Source organism: Camelus bactrianus, chromosome 19, assembly GCF_048773025.1.
Source record: "Camelus bactrianus isolate YW-2024 breed Bactrian camel chromosome 19, ASM4877302v1, whole genome shotgun sequence".
Taxonomy (NCBI): domain Eukaryota; kingdom Metazoa; phylum Chordata; class Mammalia; order Artiodactyla; family Camelidae; genus Camelus; species Camelus bactrianus.
This window is the reverse complement of record NC_133557.1, coordinates 36,626,441-36,641,427: the sequence shown is the minus strand read 5'-3', so window position 1 is coordinate 36,641,427 and position 14,987 is coordinate 36,626,441. Positions and strand designations below refer to the sequence as shown.

Sequence of the window (14,987 nt, the reverse complement as noted above, 5' to 3'; positions counted from 1 at the left end):
CTATTATGTATCAGCCATGTAAGCGAAGTGTATGTATAGTTACTTTGTGTACAAATGTTGCATTATAACTTGAAAATGTATGCAGTTTGTCAATATAAACTTTTGGGTGGCCAAAGCATTTATTTCTAGAGTTTAATTTTAAAGTCCTAAGTTTAAGTCAAAGAGCGTTTATTTTACCTGAGTATGTATATAGTTTAAAAAAAATAGATGAACTCTTTTTAAGATGAAGTTAAACTGTACTCTTATAAGAAACTTCTATCATTTAAGTTTTATATTCTTCTATAACAATATCCACAATAAAAAAAATTTGATAAATTAAAAAAATAGAAATAGAATGGCCATAATTATTACTGTGATTTTTCTGCTGCTCAGAGGCTGGAGCACAAAAGCACTCTTTGCACATCATTCTGTGGGCACAGGACCCTCACCTCTGTTTGCCCTCCTCAAGGGCAGAGAGGAACACATGGCTGAGTTGCCAGCTCTGGGCGATGCTTCCAGACCAGTGCTGCTTGCTTTGCTTTGGAGGGGAAATGACTTCATTAGGAATGACACGTTCTTGGCTGGCTGGCCCTCAGCTGACAGAAGCAGCACTTGTGATCTCTGCAGCTGACTGAAGTGCCCACCGCAGCCTCTGGGGCTTGGATGGGGAGGCCCAACCTGCCAAGTGTAGGTCCCTGAGAGGCTCCAAGGTTCATTACTTTAGTGTTTTTTTTTTTTTTTCCTGGAGTTTTCTCTGACACCTGTCTCAAATTGCAGACGCCCCAGCACCCTCTCTCTCTTCCCAGGTTACTTGTTTTCCACAGCATTGGTTTCATCAACCATGTCACATATTTTCCTTGTTTGGTTTGCGGCTTCTCTGCCTGTGAGAGCCTGGCTTCCAGGAGAACACACTGCTTTGTCTGTCTGGTTCAGTGCTGTAGCCCCAAAGCCTACGACAGCGCTTGGCACGTACACAGCTGCACTCAGTAAATGGCTTTGATGAATAACCCCCCAATCCTTCTCTACAGTAGGATGTGTCCCTAGGGGGAGGGCAGGGTAAAATGGGCCCCGAATTCTGGAATAGATTGAACCCGTGGGGCAATCGGGGCGGGGGTTGTGTCCATAAGATGAAGGAAGTTTTCAGGAGGGTTCGTGAAAAGAGAGAAAAGGAAAAGAAGAGGAAAGGAGTGGAGATTGTACTCATTCAGCACGTACCTGGGGGCTTTGTCTATAAAACACAATCATCTCCAGGAGGGAGAAGGGGAGAGATGGGGGGCCGGCCTGCCTCTCCCTTTTGCGAAAGTATCCAACCTCAGAGGAATTCCTGACTGTTCCACCTTCAAAATAAGTAAGAATCCAACGGCTTCTCTCTGCCTCCACGGCCATGACCCCACTCTGTGCCACCCCCATCTCCAGCCTGGATTATCTCCATTGTCTCCTTACGGGCGGGCTTCCACCCTTGCCCCTTGCAGTCGGCTCTCCTACAAAGCATCAGACCCATCTTTCAGCAGGAAGGCCAGGTCCTGTCGCCCTCCACTCAGACCCTCAGGATTTCCACCTAGAGCCTTTGTCCCTAATGCTCTCCCAGGCATGCCCTTCCTCCCCCACTCAAATCCCCCCTTCCCACCCGGGCCCACTCTGACCGCGCCCCCTGCGTGACCCCACACCCTGCACCAGACTCAGCACTCCCCAGCTCCCTTGCTCCACTTTTTCTTGGCTTCCCTATCCCTGCCCACTTCTAACACCCCAGATAGTTAACTTACTGACTTCCTGGTTCACCCTCGCCGGCCCCTGCCCCTCAGAAAGTCGGCTCCATCAAGGCAGGAAGATCTTTGTTTTGAATCAGTAACAAAGATCTTTTGATCTTTTGTTCCCCCAGCTTATCCCAAACATGAGAGCAGTGCCTGGCACAGAGCAGGTGCTCCGTATTTATGGAATGGGCGACTTGGAACAGAAGATACTTGCAGTGGGTTGTTTTCTCGGGAGCTGAACTGATTATAAGTGATAAATAAATCGTGAGGTTTTAGAAGGCAAGATTCAGAAGAATCAACACCAGTGAAACCCTGGGCTCCTCTTCAGCTACTGGTCTGAAACGCACCAGGAACAAAAGTGGGTCTCTGTCCGTTTCCTTTCGCCGCTTCTGTCCAAAACAGGTGTCTCTGAGGTTCTTTCTGCGACACCAGCTGCTTGGGTAACTCTTAACACTGTTAGGTATTTCTCTCCAAAGGTGCTCTCCCCAGCGCGGAAGTGGGAAAACTCAGCGTTTCACCAAACGCCCGCCTGGCGACTGCTGGTTCCTGGCCGGGAACCAGCCCGCAGCTCCCAGCCTCCCCGCCTGTCCGCCTGGCCGACCCCGGGGGTGATAAAGGTCTCCCAGCGCGGGGCCAAACCGCACCCGCCTCCCCGAGCTCTCGCTCCCCGGGGCCGGCGGGGCTGGGCGGCCCTGCACGTGCAGAAGCCAAGCCAGGAGGCCCCCTCCCCAGCGAGGGCGAGCAAAACACCCAACGGCGGGGCGGCGGGGCCGCCCAGGCTTCCAGAACGCGTCCAAGCCCGGGACAAAGGGCGGGCCCGCGCGGGCCTCCCCGACCGCGGCTCCCAGCGGCGCGGCGGATGGCGGTGGGGGGTGCGCGCGTTAGCGCTGCTCTGTGATGAGCGGATGGAGAGGAGACTGGGCAGAACCTCCGAGAACAAAACTCCAGTCCTCCCCGGGGAGCGAGAAGAGCGGGGCGGCGGCACCGGGGCGGACCGGGAGCCGGGCCAGCCAAGTTCGCTCCGGGTTAGATAAACTTTCTGGGCCAGCTTTCCTCCCGGCCGCCTGGGTCCCTGGTCCCCCGGTAAGCGCAGAGGCTGCGCCGGTCCCGGAGGAGGAGGGTGGGCGGAATCGCGGTGGGGGCGGGGGTGCCGGACCCGGGCCGCGCAGGCGCCTTCCTCGCCCCCTCAGATCCCCCGCCCCACCCCTCCCGAGTTCCCGAGGGCGGTTGGGGGAGGGGGATGGCTAGAGTTGGAGCGGAGGGAGGGCGGGAGGCAGACACAAAGCCCTTCCCTCGCTCCCCCCACCTCCGCCCCTCCCCTCCGTCTCGTCCTCCTCCTCCTCCTCCTCCTGCTCCTCCCGGGCGGGGAAAGTCAGCCCCGCGCTAGTCCGCGGGGCCACAGGTCGCCCCCGCCTGCAAGACCTGCGGGGAGGGCCAGCGAGAGGTAAGGGGCGGTGGCAGCGGAGACCCCACCCCCTGTGCCCGCACCTCGCGCGCAGTTGGGGGGGGTCTCTGGGGGCGCCGGCGGGGTTTCTGCGGGGTTCGAGGCGCGGGGTGCTGCTCCCTGCACTCCTCCCCCCTAGAAGAGACCTGGAGGCAGAGCGGGCGGCCTCGGGGGTCGTGGGGACGGACAGGCGAGGGGGCGCGGCGTCAGGGAGTGGGGGCGCCAGGAACCGGTCAGGGTTAGGTCCTGGGGGATCCTCAGCCGACCTTTGCAGGGTTGAGTGAGGAGCAGCCAAGGCTGCGGGCGCGGGTGTGGAGGAGGTGGGGACCTTGATCGAGCTCTACCTGCTGGGACGCCTACGGGCTGTCAAGTGCGCCCCGCCGAAGCGGGGGTCGCACGCCCCGGGGCGCGGCGCAGACCTGGTCCGTGCGCTCAGCCCGTGCGCGGGGCAGACGCTGCGACTGGAGATTTCCTCCCCCCCGGGGGTGCAGTAAGCCCCTGGGGAGGATCAGTGAGTCCGGGCAGGGGGCGATTGGGCGGTCGCGGTGAGGGATGGCGGTGCGGCAGGCGGAGGAGGAGCCGGGGTTCCTGCTGGGAAGGGACAGGGCCACTTTGAGGCCTCCCCGCCCCCTTCTGGGCTCGGCCTCCACCCTTGGCCTCCGCTCCCACTGGCGCAGTGTCCACCCACCCGCGCCCCTTGACGGCCGCGGGACAGCAGGGAGTTTGCAGAATTCAGCTTTAAAGCCTGTGATGTGTTGCCAAGAAATACAGGGCAAGACCCGGCCCTGACCGGCGCCTCTTCTGTGAGCTATCAAATCCTTGGGGGGGGGGGGGGCTTTCGTAATGCCGCAGAGGAGGCTGCGCACAAACCCGCACACTGTGGAGCTGCATTCTTGCAGGCCTGAGGCTTTCAGGCACACTGGGGTTTCTTAGGAATATGCTGTCATCAGTAAGGAAACCTCAGAGCACTCTTCCGACCAACAGGACTTTGTAAATATTGCAGCAAAAATAAACATTTGGCGGAAGTCAGTATTTAGGAGAAACAGTATTTTAACACAGTGTTTTTAAAAAATCAAATTTCATGTGAAAAATCCACGATGAACAAAATATCAGCGTTTTACATGAAGACGGGTTGTTGTTTTGACCTCGCATCCTTGTGCAGTGGGAACAGTAGCTTCCAGTCGCCCCCAGTTTGGACCCCACCTGGGATTTCTGAGGATTGACAGCATCCTGTAGCAGATTACGCAGTGCCGGCCTGGTATATAGTTGTGTTTTTTGACTGTGGAACTCTCAATAACTTTCTCAAGGAAGTTCAAATATGCGAGAGTATTTTGATGAATGTACATAGAGATGGGCATTTTCTTTTTGGCTTCAGGTTCCAGTGTGTTTCTAGACCGGTCATGCTTTGTCCCTGCTCTGGCACCTCCACAGAGGGCATCAGGGGCCACGGATTGGGAGGGGCCTGGGGGAGACTGGCGTCTGGGACTCTTGCAGAAGGCTGGCGCTGGACAGGAGCTTTGGGGTTTGGGGACTCTGCTCTCAGCATTTGGAGGCTGGGGACACCAGAAGACCCATTTACTGCCAGGACCTCCTTTGCCTGGAGGCTTTCTCCTGCAGACAGGTTATCTAAGTAGAGAAGGAGACCTAAAATGGCCCACCGTTGACCCGTGCAGGAGCAGATGGGAGCAGCTGGACTCCCTCCAGGGCTGTTGTATGTACTTGTTTATAGATAACTTCCTGGTAACCCTCTCCCTCCTTCTCCAAATTCAAGAGCCACTGCCTACTACAAGGAGGAGTTCCTTCTCCAGAAATACCTCCCTCCAGAACCAAATCCTCTCCGTCTGCTTGGAGGAGACAGACAGCTCCTCCTCCTCTGTTCAAGGACATGCAGCACTGGGAGGTCCACCTCACTGGGGCCCATTCTTCACATATGCCCACGTCCCGTCATTTTGGCCTGGTACCCCACTCCCCTTGTGTATCTCAGCCTCCTGGTGATGCTTCAGGATTCCTAGTGATTTCGACTGGGAAGGTTTCCCCGCACTCCCGCCTCCTTTCCCGGGTAAGGCACCAGCATTCCTTGCGTGTGTGTTAACTATGAGATACATGCAGTGGCCCCTACTCAGAAGCCCACTCTCTGAGAACTTCCTAGGGGTGGAAGCCAGCTCATAGCTCTCACTGCCTAACACTTAAGGAATGGGTGTTGAAAGAACAAGCAAAAGGATCCCTTTGTGAAAGCACTTTGAGGAGCTGCACTGCAGTTAAGTATGTCCTTGGCAGATAATCATATTTTTATAGTGCTTTGTAAGATGCTTTTACAGATAATATTTCAGTTGTTTCTTACAATGATACTAATAATTTCATTTGGTAGGTGAGAAAGCAGAGGCCTGGAGAGGTCAAAGCACCCGAGTTGGAACCACAGGGCTCCAGGCCCAGTCATCATTTCGCTCTATCACCGTTCACCTGCTACAGGCGGTCGTGCTCAGAGGCACCCCTTGCAGAGTATGACCAGAGCAGAGTTTACACAGTGGTGTGCTTGGAGGCAGTTTTACTGAGAAATTACCAAAGAGTTACAGGGGTAAAATGTATTCAAGAAATGCTAATGTTAAACAGGTTTTCCACTGCAGGACTTTTCAGTGCCTTTATTATTATTATGTGCATTGGGACTCTGTAGGATGACTCCATAATGTGGGACACTTGCCAACTTCCATTTGTTCACAGAACCAGGAAGCATCTTCTGGATCTGGTGTTCTGAGGGAAATGGGAAATGTTGCTTAGTTCACTCACAACCTGACATCTAAGCAGAGTTCAAGGGACACTAGTGTGCAGAATACTCCAAATGTATGCCCCGGACATTTAAAAGGCACAGTAATCCTCCCTTGTAAATTTAGGGTAAATTATTGGTTTGCCAGCTTCAGTGCCTCTGAATAACATGTCATTTCTCCTGGTTTTGATGAGATCTGAGAAAACCAGAGTTGGGGAGACAATGCAAACATTCCCTGGAGAGTGGGGTCTCCACACTGTGGGAAGCAGGCAGAGCTCCCCAGCCTCCCCCGGAGCATGCCTCAAATGAGACTGTTTCTTTGGAGTGGCAACTTAAGGGCACATTTTGGTCGACCACACCCACTGAGTGGGAAAATGCAGTCGCCTGCCTTCCTTTCTCCCTGGGAGCTGGCAGTGTGGATTCTGGAGGTAGACACTGGTGCCACCCGCCCCCCTCCTCCCCGCCCCGAGTGCCTGGTACCAGAAACAAACAGCTGCTGATGGCCACCCCTCATCCAGACCCCTCACTGCAGGAAAGGCAGCCCCCTACCCCATTCAGATGCACCCATTATTTGAAATTGTTTGAAGTCGTTTTGAAATGAGAACTTGCCTGCAACCTACTGTTAGGTACTTTTCACAGATCAGCACCCCTGTCTATTCACGCTTCATTGCATTTAAGAGAGGAAGTGAGCAGCAGAAGGCAGCGATGGTATTTCAGGGACCCAGAGGAGTGGAGGACTAGGAGGAGCCTTGGGAGGGGTGATGCCCTGATCAGAGAGGCTGGGTGAATTGCACCTCCATCTGAACACATTCCTGCCTCCAGTGCTGAGCAGATGTGTCTCCAGATTTATTTCATCGATTTTTCCAAAGCGTGGAAAGTAAGTGGGCTCATGTAGAGACCCGTATTGAACAGGGTGGTATCACAGAGGTCAAGGAAAGGGGTGTTTTGAGAAGAAGGGACCTATCAGATTGGGTGGGGTGGGTGCTCACGAGTGTGTGTCCGTGTCTGTGTCTGTGTGTCCTGCATGTGTGGCCAAGGAAGAGAGTGGGGAGGAAACACTGAGTTTGGTTTCCAACCTGTTAAGTTGAAAAGCCCTACATGTGACCTAGATAGAAATTGTCAATAAACAGCCAGAGTCAGGGAGTCCCTGGGGCGCTGTGGGGACTGGAGTGGGGGCACTGGTGAACTCACCCGGGAGAGGCCACCGACCAAGCAGGCTGGGGTTGAAGAAGAAACTGGAAGCCTATGTCTGGGGACAGGGATGGGGACTGTAAAGCCAGAGAGGGGACAAGGAAGAGCCAGCACTGATGATGGGGCAGACAGTCCGGAACTCTCAACCCGTGAGGTCATTGTCAGGGTCCTTTGTGACTGACAGGTCAGGGCCAGGCTACTCCAGCTTGTGGATTTTTTTAAAAAAACATGCAACCTTATATTAGTTTCATGTGTACGACTTAGCAATTGGATGTTTCTATATATTGTGAAGTGATCACCATAATAAGTCTAGTTAACATCTGTCACTACTGTTACAGAATTCTTTTTCTTGTGGTGAGAACTTTTAATATCTACTCTCACTTAGCAACGTTCAAGTATGCACTGCAGGACCACTAGGTATAGTCACAGTGCCGCACATCACGTCCTGTGACTTACCTGTTTTACACCTGGAAGTTTGTACCCTTGTCCCTCCCACCTCCCTGCACCTGCAACTCAGGCAACCAGTAGTCTGTTCTCTGTGCCTATGATCTTGGTTGTGTGTGTGTGTGTGTGTGTGTGTGTGTGTGTTAGGATTCCACATGTAAGTGAGATCATAGGTGTTTTTCTCTGTCTGACTTATTTCACTTAGCATAATGCCCTCAAGGTCCATCTGTGTTGTTGCGAATGGCAAAATTTCATTTTTATGGCTGAATAATAATGTTCCATTGGTTACATATACCACATCTTGACCCATCCCTCCATCAGTGGACACTTAGGTGGCTTCCATGTCTCGGCTGTTGTAAACAGTGCTGCTGTGAACATGGGGTGCATGTGTCTTCTCAAGGTAGCATGTTCATTTTCTTCAGATAAATACCCAGAAGTGGAGTTGCTGGGTCATATTGCTGTTCTGTTTTAAATTGTTTGAGGAACCTCTGTACTGTTTTCTGTAGTGGTTGCAGCAATTTACAGTCCACCAACTGTGCACGAGGGCTCCCATTTCTCCACATCCTCGCCAGCATTTGTTCTCTTGTATTTTTGATGATGGCCATTCTGGCAGGTGTGAGGTGGTAGTTCATTGTGGTTTCGACTTGCATTTCCCCGATAATTCATAATGCTGAGCATTTTTTCATGTGCCTGTTGGCCATTTGTACATCTTCTTTGGGAAAATGTCTATTCTGCCCATTTTAAATCATATTTTTTATTATTAATTTTTTTACTATTGAGTTGTATGAATTCTTTATGTATTTTGCATATTAACCCATTACCAGAGATATGATTTGCAAACATCTCCTCCCCCTCAGCAGGTTGCCTTTTCATCCGGTTGATCTCCTTTGCTGTGCAGGTTTTTAGTTTGATGTCGACCAACTTATTTATCTCTTGCTTTTGTGGCCCTTGCTTTTGGTCTCAGAGCCAAAAAAATCATCACCAAGACTGACGTCAGGGAGCTTGCCAACCTATGTGTTCTTCAGGAGTTTTATGGTTTCAGGTCTTCTGTTCAAGGCTTTAATCCATTCTGAGTTAATTTTGGTGTATGGTATGAGAGAGTAATCTAGTGTCATTGTTTTGCATGTGGCGTCCAGTTTTCCCAACATCACTTATTGAAGAGATTGTCCTTTCCCCATTTTTTTTTATTCTTGGCTCCTCTGTTGTAAATTAATTGACTATATATGCGTGGTTTTATTTCTGGGCTCTCTATTCTGTTCCAGTGATCTAATGTGTCTGTTTTCATGGCAATTTCATCTTGATTTGATTATGATAAGCTTTGTAATGTAGTTTGAAATCAGGGAACTTGATGCCTCCAGCTTTGTTCTTCTTTCTCAAAATTTCTTTGGCTATTTGGAATCTTTTGTGGCTCCATACAAATTTTAGGAGTGTTCTATTTCTGTGAAGAATGCCATTGGAGTTTTGATAGGGATTGCATTGAATCTGTAGATGGCTTTGTGTAGTATTGGCATTTAAACAAGATTAGTTCTTCCAATCCATGAGCACAGAGCATCTTTCCATTTAATCCCTGAGAAATGTGGAGTGTCAGCTGAGGGTGGGAACAGAACCACACCAGTTAATACCAGCAAACCGACTCCACAGAATGATCACATATTGAATGAATGAGTGATTAAATGACACCGTTTTTGGTGGTAGAAACTTTTTACACTTTTAAAATCTAAACAGAGCCATTTCGTAGAAGATTCTTAGAAGATAAAGTTGAATTTTGCAGGGGCAGGATGAGCTACGTGCACTGCAACCTACGTGAGATGTCTTATTCTGGTCAAGAATCTTTGGTGGCAGGGAGCCTCGTTAGTGGTTTAAATAAGCCCAGAAGTTGTAGGAAAGGTTATGAAGGTATGCTGATTGGTTTTTTTAAACCATCACTTTTTTTCCTTTGCAAAAATCTTTATTTTATCCTTTAAAAGACTCACCTGTGCATTTCAACAGCTTTACCAGCTTTTAGCAGTGATTTAAATGATATTGCTGAGTTTCATAGTGTCCCAATGAGAAGCTAATTTGTGAGCTCTGTTACTAAATGCGGCTCCATTCGCCTGCCACACAGCAAAGCCAGTCTGCTGATGCTGGGGTGTGGTGAAGGGAAGTACGGCGTTTATTTGCAGGATGCCAAGCAAGGAGAACGGGCAGCTAATGCTCAAAAGACCCCAGCTCCCTGATGGCCTTCGGGCAAGGGTTCCTCAAGGCAGCATTAGGGGTGAGGGTCACAGGCTATGTCATCCCGTCATGGGCCCTCTTCGGATTGCTTGGTGGTGAGGTGACAAGGTGACATTTCTGGAATCTCAATCATCAACCTTCTGGTTCCAACCAGTCTGAGGTCTACGTGCTTGTGGTCAGCACGTAGTTAACATCCTCCACCTGGGTGGAGGTCTTAGTTTCTGCAAAACAACTCAAAAATATGCATCAGATTGTTGTCTGAATCCCTTGATGAGGAGCTAGGAGTCCTGTGACTGGTTTCTGGCTGAACTGTCGTTTAAGCTGTTACCACTTTTCTTGCTTGACTGCTTTCCCTTTGTTTCTGCATTTTCTCACGTCTCTGATCGCCCACCGCATGGGTCTGCTCTTTGGAACTGGAAGGCCTGGGCGTCCAGAACTTTTTACAAACAAGAAGTGGGGGACTCTGAGGGGCTCATATCTGTGATGGTCCCGGGGGGCCCTGCTTGGTTTTGGGGGTTCTAATTACTGTGAGCTTATATTCATTTGGATTTGATCGTGACTTGTGGTCGAGTGACGGTCATCGGCGGTGTTACGTAATTCCCCCACTTGCCTGAAATTCTCAAAAGCTGAGCATTTTAAAGATCAGGCTTGGTGAAAACATTTGCGTTTTAGCATTTTTAATCAGTTAAGCCTATTTTAATTGAGTAGGGGAACCTAGTAAATTAGATAAGGAACAGGTATTTTAGCTTTCAAGTGTATGATTTCATGTGTTAGAAATGCAAAATACAGAAATCCAGGCATTCAGCCAGGTTAAACGTGAGCTTAAAAAGCTTATTTTTTCCTTTACTGAAGAAATCACCATTGGTGTTATTTCCAAATAAGAATCTCCCCACTGCATTTAAGTCCCCAGAAACCAGCCAAGACCCCACACCTCTCAGCAGGGCTGAAACCAGAGGCCATGTCTGGGTAACCAGCCTTTAACACGTGGTGGCAGGAAGAGTGAGATGTCATCGCAACAGCCTGCCTCATCTCACGATCTAGACTTAACTGAGTGCTGTGCGGCCGTCACTTTTTATCACAGACGCTGTCACTTTCTGTGTCCTCATGAGCCTGTGCTTTTCCTTTGGATTTCTTTCATTGGTGTGGAGAAATCCTTTCTGCAGCCTCGCACAGCTCGCCCTTTACCGCTTCTTCTAATTTTTCTACTTTCACTTTTACAGATTACTGTTAAAAGTTCATTTGGAATCACTTGGCAGGTGGTTTGTGAAGTCAGAATGCAATTTAATGCTTCTTGTTCCCACTAGTTTGGAGGGGAACATAATTTGGTGAATAAACCCACCTCTCCCAGCTCTATGAAACATGCCGTATTTGGCTGGGCAAGTCTCATTCCACTTTTTCTTTCCCTTTTCTTTTCTTTTGCTTTCCCCCAGATTTTCTTTTCAGTGTTCACTTTAATTCTTCCAATTAATTTTATTCCAGGGGATTTGTTTGGAATTGTATTAAGCCTAGCCACTGATTTGGAAAGACTTGATACATAGTTTTTGGTCCTCTGATTCCAGTAGTTCAGTGGAAGCCTGAGGCTTTCGCTTGTGCAGACTCACATGGCGCTGATGTACCAGTCAGCGAGAGCAGCACTCAAGAGAGTTGGAAAAACTCATGTTTATTGCACCAACAGGCCCAGAGGAGTTAACACTTCAAGCTCAGGACCCCGTCTGTACATTTACACAGGTCTTTTATAGGCTGCCAGTTTTACACTTTGCAACATCATATGCAAATAAAGTACAACAGAAGTTGACCAACCAGGAACAAGCTTTGTAGAAATAGGCCAATCAGGAGTGAGCTCCATGCAAATGAGGTACTACAAGTGGACCAATCAGAAGTTAGGGGAGTGGACCAATCAGGAGTAAGAATAATAACCAATCAGGAGTGAGAGTAATAGCCAACCAGGAGTGAAGGAGATAACCAATCAGAAGTGAGCTCAGGAAACCAATAGAATTCTAGGTGTAGGTTAGCCGCTTTAGAGGCAAAAAGTGAGATAGAGCCTCTGAGCCAGGGAATCGGACGGTGCTAAGAGGAGAGCAATGGCCCTGCCTAGGGGTCCTGCTGGTCTTTTTATGGGGCTTCACGTCTCACTGGGACAAGAAGGCACGAAGCTGGGCTGGCCCCGCGGAGACGGGGCTGCTTCTAGTTTCAGTGATGCTGGGGGTCCTGGCTGACTTCCGGGAGGCGGGGCAACATTCTTCTGGGATCTGACGCCTGCAGGTGTCCCTCTGAAATTCCCAGTGGTTGGAAGGAGATGCTTCCAAACCTGGCGAGGGCAGGACAGGTGGTTGGTGCTCCGCTCGGTAGCACACTTGTGCCCAGTTTGGACTTGAAAGCCCTCCTTAAAGTTTATTATTTTCCTGTGCGATTGTTTCCCTGGGCAGATTAGGGTGTGAACAGAGAGGGAGTATTCGGTCTTTTCTAAGAAGGTGTCTGCCCCTCATCTCTTTATTAACAACACGGTGAGGGGGGTTTCAGAGGCGCCCCTGGCTCTGGGCTACCCCACCTCCCTTCCACCCCCAGCCGCTTTCCCTGCGCCTGAGCAGAGGCGTGGAGGGAGGGTGGGAGTGGGGCCAGTGAGATAGGCAGGCTGATGCCGGTCTCTATTTAGGGTTCCTTCCTCAACACTTCTTATCCCCTTGGAGGGTGAGGGCTGACGGGTGACGCGCTTCTGTCCCTCCCCCGGGTGGGAGCCCTCTCCAGGCTGTGGGAAGCCCCCCCTCCCACTTCTCTCTGGAGTCTAGGATTCCTGCCTTAACACATGCTTAACATGTACTCTGTGTTACAGACAGCTGTCCCCTGGGCACATCTTGTCCCCCCAGTTAGGCTGGATGTCTTTGGCTAATGTCTTTCTGTAAACGGAGTGCAGGGATACCTCAGGGCTTCAGGTCGTACGTCTGTGATCGAAACAATACAAGTATCCTCCTATGTTGAAATATTGGCTCGGGGCCACCCCCTTCTCTTAAACCCTGTTTCCGTGGGACTCTGGTACCTCCTGGAGGTGGAGTTGTATCGAAGAGCAGGGCTGTAGGAGGGCAGTGACCTCTTTCTATTTAGGGGTGCTGTGGGTGCACCCAGGAGGGGCCCTTCATCCTGTCCTGGGCGTCACCGAGAGTCGCGGTGGGTGGGATGAGCTGTGACAGACGGGTCGGTTGGTGTGGGCTCAGGTCGAGTGGGGTTGGGTAGGAGGAGCGTCCTGTGCAAAGGAGGAGAATCAGGAGGAGAGTGGGGTGTGTGGGGGAAGACACGGTTCACTCTTGCTCTACTGAGAGTGCGGGGTTCCCTGCGAGGGCCTGTGAAGTGTGGAGAGAGGGCGGCTGTGGTCCAGAGGCTCTAAGGGCTTCGGGCCCTGCCAGGAGGGAGGCAGGGGCTGCACCTGCGGGACCGCGGAGGCCGGTTCAGGACAGCGTCACGCCCTGAAGGACCAGGCTGCGTGGAGAGATGGGGAGGGCCTGGGAGGGAACCCATCCTCTGGGGCCGCACAGCCTGTTGGAAGGAACGCTCAGGCCCTGCCGGGAGCTGCGCCTCATTTTTGACTGCAAGTGGAACCTCAGCCTCCTCTGTCTGCAAAAGGAGATAAGGGGAGGTCTTCGCAGGGAAGTTCTGGACACACTGTGGGCCCCACCAGAGTGGCCGGATCCCGGGCCGGTGACCTTGCGCAGGAGTGGTTGTACCCCTGCATCTTGGGCTAAGCGCTGCCCCAGCCACGCCCGCCGGACCTGGGTGCAGACACCACGGTCCCATCAGCCTGGAGGCCGTCCTCCGCAGGGACGCGGGGGCCCACTATGGGAGTGAAGGTGTGCCTGAAGGCGGTACCGGGTTCTGCGCAGACCGCGGCCACGGCTGGGTCGCTTGTCCTCAACCTCGCAGGAGCCAGCAGGGCAGACGCTTAGAAAGAAGCGCCCTCTCCACGTCCTGTGACGGTGTGGGGGCCGGAGTTTCTCACGAGCCCTCTGCCATGAAGGCTGACGTGTACGGCTTCCTGTTGGTGGTCACCCTGGCCCACCAGAAGCCATCTTTGCTGCTTCTCCACCATGTCTGTTTCCCACAATTCTGCTGCAGATTTTTAGGCCGTCAAGTCTTATTGGACATACTCTGCAATCACAGGATGCCTGTAAGTATGGAAATTCCCTCCTTGGATGTAGTCAGCTCTTGGTTTCTACTCTTGTTGGCTCCTGGTTCCTTGAAGACTGATGTGGTGTGGGACTGGGGACACTGAGAACCGTGGGTCTAGGAAACTGGAGAACATTAAGATCAGAAGAACTCCTTAATCATGTCAGGAAATGAGAACATAAACCCTCCCTGTCCAGCCCGGCCGTTAAATACACAGGAGCATCTGAGCGTGTGCGCACCGCACCCCGACCCTTTCTGGGCCGTGGTCGTCATCATCCTTTCCCCCCAATTCGGTGGTCTGCACCAGCCCTGCCGGAGGAAGTGCAGGGCCCTGGGATGTGGGAGTTGTTTCCAGCTAGCCGCCACAGGAGGCTCCAGAGATGGATGAAATCCACTGTTACCAGGGCTGCAGCTCACCAGTGAGAATTCCACACATCTGCTCCTCTGAGCACCAGCAGCTGGAGTCAGAGACCCAGAAGCCAGACCAGATGGGCTGAGATGAGATCTTACACGTTAGGGTTCAGGATCTCAAGAGCTACGTCATAAGATCTAATTTTAACTATCGATGCAAGGTGGAAGTCAATCTCATAGTTTTTCCCTAAGGTACTTTTCATTCAGTGTAAGTATCAGGAAACATTAAAGTAATAATTGCAAGACGAAAAAAAGTGACCACCTGTAAGGATAAAAGGGAAAGAATGGCACAAAAATGTAGCATTTTAACTACTGTTTTCCCACAAGTCCATTTAACCTTCCAGGTCTTTGTTGGTGTTTTCCATCCTGAGGGATTCCATGTACATCCCGTGAGAGCTGATACAGGGAAGCACAGAGGGGTTCCGGGAGAGCTCAGCTCTTCCAGGGGGAGAGGGAGAGCCTGGCAGAGGAGCCAAGACCTCATAGTTCCCAAGGGTTTCGATGCTGTTATAAATTAAACATCATTCTAGAAACGTAAAAATCAATAATTATGGCAAAATAGTTGTTGAAGTTTGGCTGAAGTGAAGCCACTAGACAGCTGTATGATTCAGTATTATTTAATTTAAAAACACTGCCT

The 14,987-nt window shown here is 51.2% G+C and overlaps 1 protein-coding gene across 2 annotated transcripts in view; it reads left to right on the top strand.

The window, feature by feature from the left end:
* Window positions 1-2,666: 2,666 nt before the first annotated feature.
* Window positions 2,667-14,987, top strand: part of RIN2 (Ras and Rab interactor 2) — a 196,815-nt gene continuing 184,494 nt past the window's right edge. The window contains exon 1 of one of the 2 annotated variants that reach the window (XM_074347808.1): window positions 2,667-2,813. The gene's annotated coding sequence lies outside the window, so the exon portion shown is untranslated. Of the gene's footprint in view, window positions 2,814-2,987; window positions 3,175-14,987 lie in introns of those variants that run through there. The other variant, XM_074347807.1, reaches the window with a different exon arrangement.